Here is a 9,432-nt window from a genome sequence, read left to right on the forward strand (position 1 = left end):
GGAGGAGGAGGAGGAGGAGGAGAAAAGGGAAAGGGAAGGGGAAGGAGAAGAAGAAGAAAATGAGTGGAAGAAGGAGTCTCAAGAAATTTAAAATATTTTGTTCTAAATAAAAACATAATTTATCAAAATAGGCGGGATTCAGAGAAAACAGTGAACAGAAGGAAATCTATATCATTAAATGCATACATTGAGTTCATATATTCAAAAAGAAGATGCATCTAAAATCATTAATCTGAGCACCCATGTAGGAAAATAGATAGAGGAGAGTAACTTAAATTTAAAGTTTAATAGGAAGAAAATAAAAAATTAAAAGCAGAACAGAAGTCATTGCCATTGAAAACAGGAATAACAGTAGAGAAAATCAACTAAATCAAGGTGTGGTTATTGGAAAACACCAAGACTGATAAGCCCCTATGTACTAATCAAGTAAAAGATACAAAGTACAAATTACATTATCAGAAATGAAAGAGGGCTTATTACTCTTGATCCCATAGACTTAAAGGATAATAAAGAAATACCTTGAATATCTCCATGCCTACATGCATCATAATTTGGTTGAAATTGAACAATTCCTTAAAAGATACAAACTACCCAAGATTTCACAGAGAAAAACAGATAATTAGAGTAGACCTATTACTGATTCAAAAAGTTAAATCATAATTAATAACCTTAAGGAAAAAAAAGAAAGAACCAGGCCCAGATTATCTCATTAGTAAGGTTATCTTAGCATTTAAGAAGGAAATAACACTAGTATGGCAGTATGTATAAACGTGGCTGTCTAACCAATGTGATCCTGCAATCTGTACACGTGGAAAAATGAGAATTCATACCCCATTTGAATCAAATGTATGACGTGTCAAGATTATTGTATTGTCTTGAGCAACTAATTAAAAAATAAATAAAAATAAAAGCTAGTAGGATGTAAAACAAAATAAAGGAACAGTTAAAGTAATTAAAAAAAGAGAAGGAAATAATACCTATTTGCCATAATCTCTCTGTTTTCTTTTCTTTTCTTTCTTTCTTTCTTTCTTTCTTTCTTTCTTTCTTTCTTTCTTTCTTTCTTTCTTTCTTTCTTTCTTTCTTTCTTTCTTTTTTTCTTTCTTTCTTTCTTTCTTTCTNATTTTTATGGCTTTTTGTATGTCTTGTAATTTTGTTGTTGTTGAGCCTTTACTGACTAGGAGTTGGGTTTTGTGTAATGTTTTTTTAATAGCAGTAGGTTCTAGAGGCTTCAAATTCCTCTAATGCTCCTGTTTTATTTCCTTGTGGACACCAGGATTCCCTACTGCACCCTAAAGGGATTCTGCATGTTTTTGATTCTGGTAGCTGTTGTCCATTGCTATCTCATGGCCCTGTTGGTGTGGTGGTAGGGGATGGGGGAAGGAAAGCATCCTAAGATCCTGTGATTAAATCTCAGTCTTTAATGAGCTGAGCTGTGATTCTCATTAATTCAGGGAGACAATAAAGCTAAAGAGAACTGGAGTCTCCTCAGTGCCTGTTCCTTAGTTTGAAAAAGGTCTGGTGAAGTTTTTATTCCCACAGAAAACATTTGGCATTTTTTGGGAGGAGGATTGGCTAACTTAGCATTATCTTCTCCAACGCCATCCATTTACCTGCAAATACTATGATTTTATTCTCTTTTATTGCTGAGTAATATTTTATTGTGTGTGTATATGCCACATTTTCTTTATCCATTTATCTACTGAAGGGCATCTAGGTTGATTCCACAGTTTAGCTATTGTGAATTGTGCTGCTATAAACATTGATGTGTCTGTGTCCCTGTAGTATGCTGTTTTCAAGTCCTTTGGGTATAGTCGGAGGAGAGGGACAGCTGGGTCAAATGGTGGTTCCAGTCCCAGTTTTCCAAGGAAAATCCTTACTGCTTTCCATATTGGCTGCACCAATTTGCAGTTCCACCAGCCGTGTATGAGTGTGCCTTTTTCCCCACATCCTCACCAACACTTATTGTTGTTTGTCTTCATAATAGCTGCCCTTCTGACTCAAAGGGGGGTAGGGTGAGGGAGCATAGGAGGAATAGATGAGTTCTAGATAGGGCAGAGGGGTGGGAGGGGAAGGGAGGGGGTTAGCAAGGATGGTGGAATGTGATGGACATCATTATCCAAAGTGCATGTATGAAGACACGAATTGGTGTCAACAGACTTTATATACAACCATATGAAAAATCGTGCTCTTTATGTGTAATATGAATTGTAATGCATTCCACTGTCATTTACTTTTTTAAAATCAATTAAAAAATTTTTTAAAAACCTTTTGTTCCCTGGAGAGGTGACCTGGTAAGTGCTCTGGGTTTACTTCACAGGGTGCCTGAGCCTCTTCTGCTCCCTCTTCTGTAGGAGCTTTAAGATCCTCTTTCACGGCTCTTCAACCTGAGAAGCTAGTGCGGCTCCAGGAGATGAGCCCACCAAAGTGTGAAGACCCACAATCAGACTGGACCCCTGGCGGTTCTTGCTCTCATGCTACCCACTATCAGCCTCCAGCAAGGTTTCAAAGTCACCACTCAGTGGGTTTTTTGTTTTGTTTTGTTTTACCATTTTATGGCTCCAGTTTCTGCTCCAGGTAAGGAGATCTTCGCCATGCCTCTGGATTCTCCTGTGTCTCCCAATTTTGACAGTTTGTCCTGAGCTCTGCGTTCTCTGATGAGTCTAAGAAATGTCACTGTCTTTTTATTTCTTTCAAGTTCTCCTTATTTCAATACTGAGTGACAGTTTTCAAGTTCTTCACATGTCAGAGCTGCAACCCACAGTTCTATGTGGCCATTTTCATTGGCTATTCTTAGCCTTATGATGTCTTTTCTAAAAAAGAAGAGGAAGAAGGAGGAGGAGGAGGAGGAGGAGGAAAAGCTGAGGGGACAGTGGAAATGAGGGTTTGGGGGGAGCAGCAGGAGGGCAGTGTGGAGTGTTCTAGGCAGGGCAGATCATGTGTTCAAAAGGCCCAAAGAGAAGAGAGATCATGGCATGGTTCACACATTGTAACCTGTTATAACTGGAAAAGAAAGCAACCTGAGTATGATGTATGTTCTGTATAATAAATCCATGGGGAAACAACAGAAATATTCTAAGTAAATGAATCACTCTATTNTTTCTTTCTTTCTTTCTTTCTTTCTTTCTTTCTTTCTTTCTTTCTTTCTTTCTTTCTTTCTTTCTTTCTTTCTTTCTTTCTTTCTTTCTTTCTTTCTTTCTTTCTTTCTTTCTTTCTTTCTTTCTTTCTTTCTTTCTTTCTTTCTTTCTTTCTTTCTTTCTTTCTTTCTTTCTTTCTTTCTTTCTTTCTTTCTTTCTTTCTTTCTTTCTTTCTTTCTTTCTTTCTTTCTTTCTTTCTTTCTTTCTTTCTTTCTTTCTTTCTTTCTTTCTTTTTGGGTAATAAGGATTGAACCCTGGGTGCTTAACCATGGATCTACATCCCCAGTCCTTATTTTTTTTGAAATAGCCATCTTTATTCCACAATCAGTAAATCCCACCACCACATAGTGATACAAACTCTTCAGCATACTCTATTACCCAAGCCAGTATCATCCAACAGAACTTTGTGTGTGTGTGTGTCTGTGTGTGTGTGTGTCTGTGTGTGTATAGTACTGGGGACTGAACCCAGGGGCATGCTACCACTGAGCCACATTTCCAGTTATTTTTATTTTGTAGTGTGAAACACAGTCTTGCTAAATTGCACAGTTGGCCTCAAGCTTACAATCCTCCTGCCTGAGTCTCCCAAGTCACTGGGATTACACGTGTATGCCACCACACCTGGCTTCCAACCAAACATTCTGCAATGATGGAAACACTCTTCTGTGTCTTCCAATGCAGTGACACTAACTCTTTTGGCTACTGAGCACTTGAAATGTGACTACCACAGCTGAATAAACACATTTTTAATTTAATTTAAATTTAAATGCCACATTTGGCTCATGGCCATTATACTGGACAGCACAGCTCTAGACCCTGGCCCCCAGCCCTTTTTAAAAATATTTTATTTAGAAACAAAGTCTTGCTAAATTGCTTAGGGCCTTGCTAAGTTACTGAAGCTGGCTTTGAACTTGTGATCCTTTTGCCTCAGCCTCCAGAGCTGCTGGGATTAAAGGATAGCACCACCATTCCCAGCTTCCATAAACTCTTATAGAAAATATAAAAGAAGGAATACTTCTAAATTCATTCTAGGAGGCCAATATTCCACATAAAGACATCACAATAAAGGAAAACTATCTCAATAAATATTAGGGAGTCAAACTCAACAGGGTCTAGGGATAGCTATACATCTTGACAAGGTGGTGCTTATTCTAGGTGCAAGGTTGCTCCGACATTTGGAAGGCCATCATTATAACCCATCACATCCACAAGCTCAACAAGGAAGAATATTGATACAACATTGTATTGAAATATACAAAAAGTTGAAAGAACCTCAAAGGCACTATGCTGGGCAGAAGAAAAGGCAATCCGACCGGTCCCATACTGTGTGATCCCTTTCATATATTTCATAATGACAAATTTGTGGAGATGGAAAACATATATGGGGTTCCCAGTAGGTAGAGGTGGTGGGGAGGAGAAGGGTTTGGGTGAGTCAACAAGGACACTTCTGTACTGTGATTGTGTGTATGAATGTAGTCATGTGACAAAATAATACAAAAGTATACATATACACTGCACCAATGTCAAGTTCCCGGTTTTGCTATCAAGTGTGCACAAGACCTCCCAATACTTCCTTCACCGACTTTCTATGAATCTGTAATAATTTCAAAATGTTAAATTACACAACCTAAAAACTCAGAATGAACCCTATGTGCCAAAAATGTAAAAGATGTAAAAAGGATTTGAAAAAATTTATACAAATGACTACAGACAAATAATATCCATCATAGAAATAACAAGATTCCTTGCAGAAGAAACCAAAAGAGAGAAACAGAACGGGTGGTAAAACTTCAGTTTAAGAAATCCTTCTTTGCTCCCAAGATGTAGGCTCTCTATTCACCTCACAGATTGTTTCTTTTGCTGAGAAGAAATTTTTTAGTTTGAGTCCATCCCATTTGATTTCAATTCTTGCGCCAAAGGAGTCTTATTAAGGAAGTTGGGGCCTAATCCCACATGACGAAGACTAGGGCCCACTTTTTCTTCTATTGGACGCAGGGTCTTCAATTTTATTTCTAAGTCCTTGATCCATTTTGAGTTGAGTTTTGTGCCTGGTGAGAGACAGGGGTTTAATTTCATTTTGTTGCATATGGATTTCCAGTTTTCCCAGCACCATTTGTTGAAGAGGCTATCTTTTCTCCAATGTATATTTTTGGCACCTTTGTCTAATATAATTATAATTTTGTGGGTTAGTCTCTGTGTCCTGTATTCTGTACCACTGGTCTACCAAATCTTTAGCCCTCACGCATCACATAGAGCACTAATCTCTAGGGTATATAAAGAACTCAAAAAGTTAAACACCAAAAAAACAAATAACCCAATCAATAAATGGGCGAAAGACCTGAACAGACATTTCTCAGAAGAGGATATACAATCAATCCAAAAATATATGAAAAAATGTTCATCATTGCTAGCAATTAGAGAAATGTAAATCAAAATCACTCTAAGATTTCATCTCACTCCCGACCGAATGACAGCTATTATGAAAACAAACAATAGTAAGTGTTAGCAAGGATGTGGGGGGAAAAGGTAGACTCATACCCTGCTGGTGGGCCTGCAACTTGGTGCAGCCAATATGGAAAGCAGTGTGGAGATTTCTTGGAATATTGGGAATGCAACCACCATTTGACCCAGCTATCCCTCTCCTTGGACTATACTCAAAGGACTTAAAAACAGCATACAACAGTTACTAATATGGCATTATGTAAAAATGTGGATGTGTAACCGATGTGATTCTGCAATCTGTATTTGGGGTAAAAATGGGAGTTCATAACCCACTTGAATCTAATGTATGAAATATGATATGTCAAGAGCTTTGTAATGTTTTGAACAACCAATAAAAAAATTATTAAAAAAATGAAAAAAAATAAAAACAGCGTACTACAGGGACACAGTCACATCAATGTTTATAGCAGAACAATTCACAATAGCTAAACTGTGGAACCAACCTAGATGCCCTTCAATAGATGAATGGATTAAAAATGTGGAATATATACACAATGGAATATTACTCAGCAATAAAAGAGAATAAAATTATGGCACTTGCAGGTCAATGAATGGAGTTAGAGAAGATAATGTTAAATGAAATTAGACAATCCCAAAAAATCAAATGCCGAATGTTTTCTCTGCAATAAGGAGGCTGATTCATAGTGGGGTAGGTAGAAGGAGCATGGGAGGAATAGACAAACTCTAGATAGGGCAGGGGGGTACAGGGAGAGGGAGGAGACATGGAGTTAGAAATGAGGTGGAATGTGATGGACATTATTATCCAAAGTGCAGATATGAAGACATGAATTGTGTGAACATACTGTGTATACAATCAGAGATATGAAAGATTGTGCTCTATATGTGTAATAAGAATTGTAATGCATTCCGCTGTCATATATAAATTAAAAAATTAATTAAAATAAAAGAAGTCCTTCTTTAAGTTGAAAACAAAATAATTTAAATGTGTGTAGTGAAACATTGTTTTTTTTCTGCAAATATTGGCCAAGTTTGGTTGATATAAAAACATATTCTAATAAAGCAACTGGCTGAACTTTAAAAATATCTAGGTACAAAGACCCTGTGATTCCAAAGAAAATGTATTAAATATGTATTAAATGGACATAGGGCTTACTGACAACCATGCAGAAAAACACAGACCTAACACATTAAAGGCAGCCAGCAACAAAACAGAACAACAACTGGACTTCACGTGTGAAAGGCTTACATTTTAATCACTCTAGATGGATCCAGAAAGTATCTTCCCCACAGTCCTTCCTGAGAATTCTACTGAAGCCAGAGCTTCAGACAGCCAGGCTGCCTGGCCTGAGTATGGGGAGCATTACACACACACCTGTAGGTGTGAGTGAGGATTGAGAGTGAGTAGTCAGATATTCAAAAAGTGTAAGCATGGATTGACAGTTCCACTTGATATAAGCAAAACTTTTTATACATAATATGTAGTAACTGATTGTATAAGTCCAGGTTCAGAAACTTGTGGTAGGCTAGTTCTAGATAGTTTCATTTCACATTTTAACTATAAACTGTATCACTTTTATTGATAGTATAATTTTCAAGTGTATAATATGTTTATAGGTGTGCCCTGTATTTGGTCTGCCTTGTTCCTATTTATTTTTATTAAATATTTATTTAACATGGATACCATGGATTGAACTCAGGGGCGCTCGACCACTGAGCCCCATCCCCAGCCCTAGTATGTATTTTATTTAGAGACAAAGTCTCACTGAGTTGCTTAGTGCCTCACTTTTTGCTGAGGCTGGCTTTGAACTCACGATCCCCTTGCCTCGGCCTCTGAGTCTCTGGGATGACTCACTGGGCCCGGCTCCTATATTGATTTTTGTAGAGTCTCCTGCTTGCTTGCCTGAAGCTAGGAGGCTTGAAGCTCATATAAAAATAAAAATAGAGACATCCTTGAACTTTAAAACATAATAAACTGGAAAATGCCACATACCACGTACTAAAATGAAAAAGTCTATTTTTTGTTTATAATAAAAATTTTCAAAAATTAAAAAAAAGCAGATTAAAGATTGATTAAAGGTGGAGAGGAAGGTTCAGTTTATTTTACAGTTTTTAAATTCTGCTGTGTGTTCAATTGCCTTATGTAACCACTTGTTACCATAGGGTCAGATCCCCACCCTCACCCCATATCCTTTAAAAAAAAATTCTATCTTGCTTGCCTGGAATTTTAAAGTTATGTTTCACAACTCACAAACTTTCTGGGTTTGTGACATACAGAGTTTGAATGAAGTCATATTCAAGAAGAAGAAGAAACAAACAAACAACCCAGACCCCATCTGAATTGGGCTTTACCTTGGAAGCAACCATGTAAGACTTTTAGACTCTTAATTCTCTCCTGTATCTCTCAGGTCTCTCTGTTCAGAGAAGCTGAAGACAATGTAACTCTCCTGTTTGTCTGAAAGTTTTGTTGAGTCCCAATTCTGAATGAAACAAGGCAACATTTCACTTTAATTTCTTATCTGAAAGTCTCCTTATCATATGGTTAGAGGTATATAGTAGTTAGGAATGTCTCTGAATTTTCTGGAAACCCTTGGGCCCATCATATTAATTGTCAGTATTTGGGGAGTATTGGGTTAATAGACTTAATTGCGTAGGTACAAGTGGGACAAGGATATTGGGACCAGGAGAACCTTTGTGCTGTTTGCTTACACTTAGCTCTCTCTAGGTTGCAATCTTTCTCCTTAGGTCCTTGCACAATTCAGACTATTTATTAATTAGAACAAATAAAAAATTGAAAAACTCTGAATAGTTAAAAAAGAGAATGATGAGAAGGTCAGAGGGAATTCATGTGACAATATAGACTTGCTACGACATTTTAACAAGTATGGAAAAGGCAGATATTATTAAAATCCAGCTATTTCCAATGATTATAATCAATAGTGGTAGAATTATCATTGTTAATCAGAATTTATTGTTAGGTGTAATATGGAATTAAATAGTTAACTATGAGATATTCTAAATGGGTTATCCCTTCTGTCTTTGAAAAACAAGATTTCCAGTGAGGAGGAGCTGGGTGTAGGTCAGTGGTAAGGCCCTCGCCTAGCATGTGCAAGGTTCTGCATTCATCCCCAGCAACACACACACACACACACACACACACACACAATTCAGTAAGGAAAAGAAATGTGGAAATACTGGCATAACATGAAAAATGTCCTAGTCCTGATTTTGATTGGGAATGCTGGTGTAAACTCACTAATTGTTTTAGCTTAATATATGATAACCATAGATTAAATTCTGAAATATATTCAAATCCCTGACTTCATAGACATATTACAAAATGTAGTTGGTGTCTTCTAGAGAATAATAAGTGATCAGCGAGGTAAAAAACTGGGAAATAAAGGAATCACCTTTCAACTTCTCCTGATGACCATACTGCTGGTGAGGCTAATGTGGATGGCCAGCAGTGGACCCTCCTACATCCTTCACGTGCATCTTGGTGAAACTAATCACCTTCACCCACAGCCTGCAGGTCTTACCAAGGTGACCAACCTGAGCCTAGTCGTCAACCTCAAGAGCTAGCAGCTAACTTTTAAGGATTACTTAGGGCAAAGGAACATATTGAACTCCTGGGTTTTCCAATGAATAGACTAAGAAAGACGAGATTCGATTAACTAAAGGGCAGTGTCTTGAAATATGAGACTAGCTGATAAAACTAGAAAAAGATATAATAATTCTGCAATCATCATCCTTCTTGAAGTTCAAATGCTCTCTTCTTTGGCCAGTGGAAGTCTCTGCAAGTTGGTGACACTAGAAATCACTGGACACTTTCTTGCATTTT

At 37.3% G+C, this 9,432-nt stretch overlaps 1 long non-coding RNA gene across 1 annotated transcript in view; it reads right to left on the bottom strand.

Annotated features, from left to right (window-relative positions):
- Positions 1–5,809, bottom strand: part of LOC125615853 — a 15,524-nt gene extending 9,715 nt beyond the window's left edge. Inside the window, exons 1-2 of the long non-coding RNA XR_007346443.1 lie at positions 5,356–5,809; positions 3,388–3,395 (exon numbers count right to left, since the gene is read on the bottom strand). This is a non-coding gene — a long non-coding RNA (uncharacterized LOC125615853). The remainder of the gene's footprint in view (positions 1–3,387; positions 3,396–5,355) is intronic.
- Between the last annotated feature and the right edge of the window lie 3,623 nt (positions 5,810–9,432).

This window comes from Marmota marmota, unplaced genomic scaffold (assembly GCF_001458135.2).
Source record: "Marmota marmota marmota unplaced genomic scaffold, marMar, whole genome shotgun sequence".
Classification (NCBI taxonomy): Eukaryota; Metazoa; Chordata; class Mammalia; order Rodentia; family Sciuridae; genus Marmota; species Marmota marmota.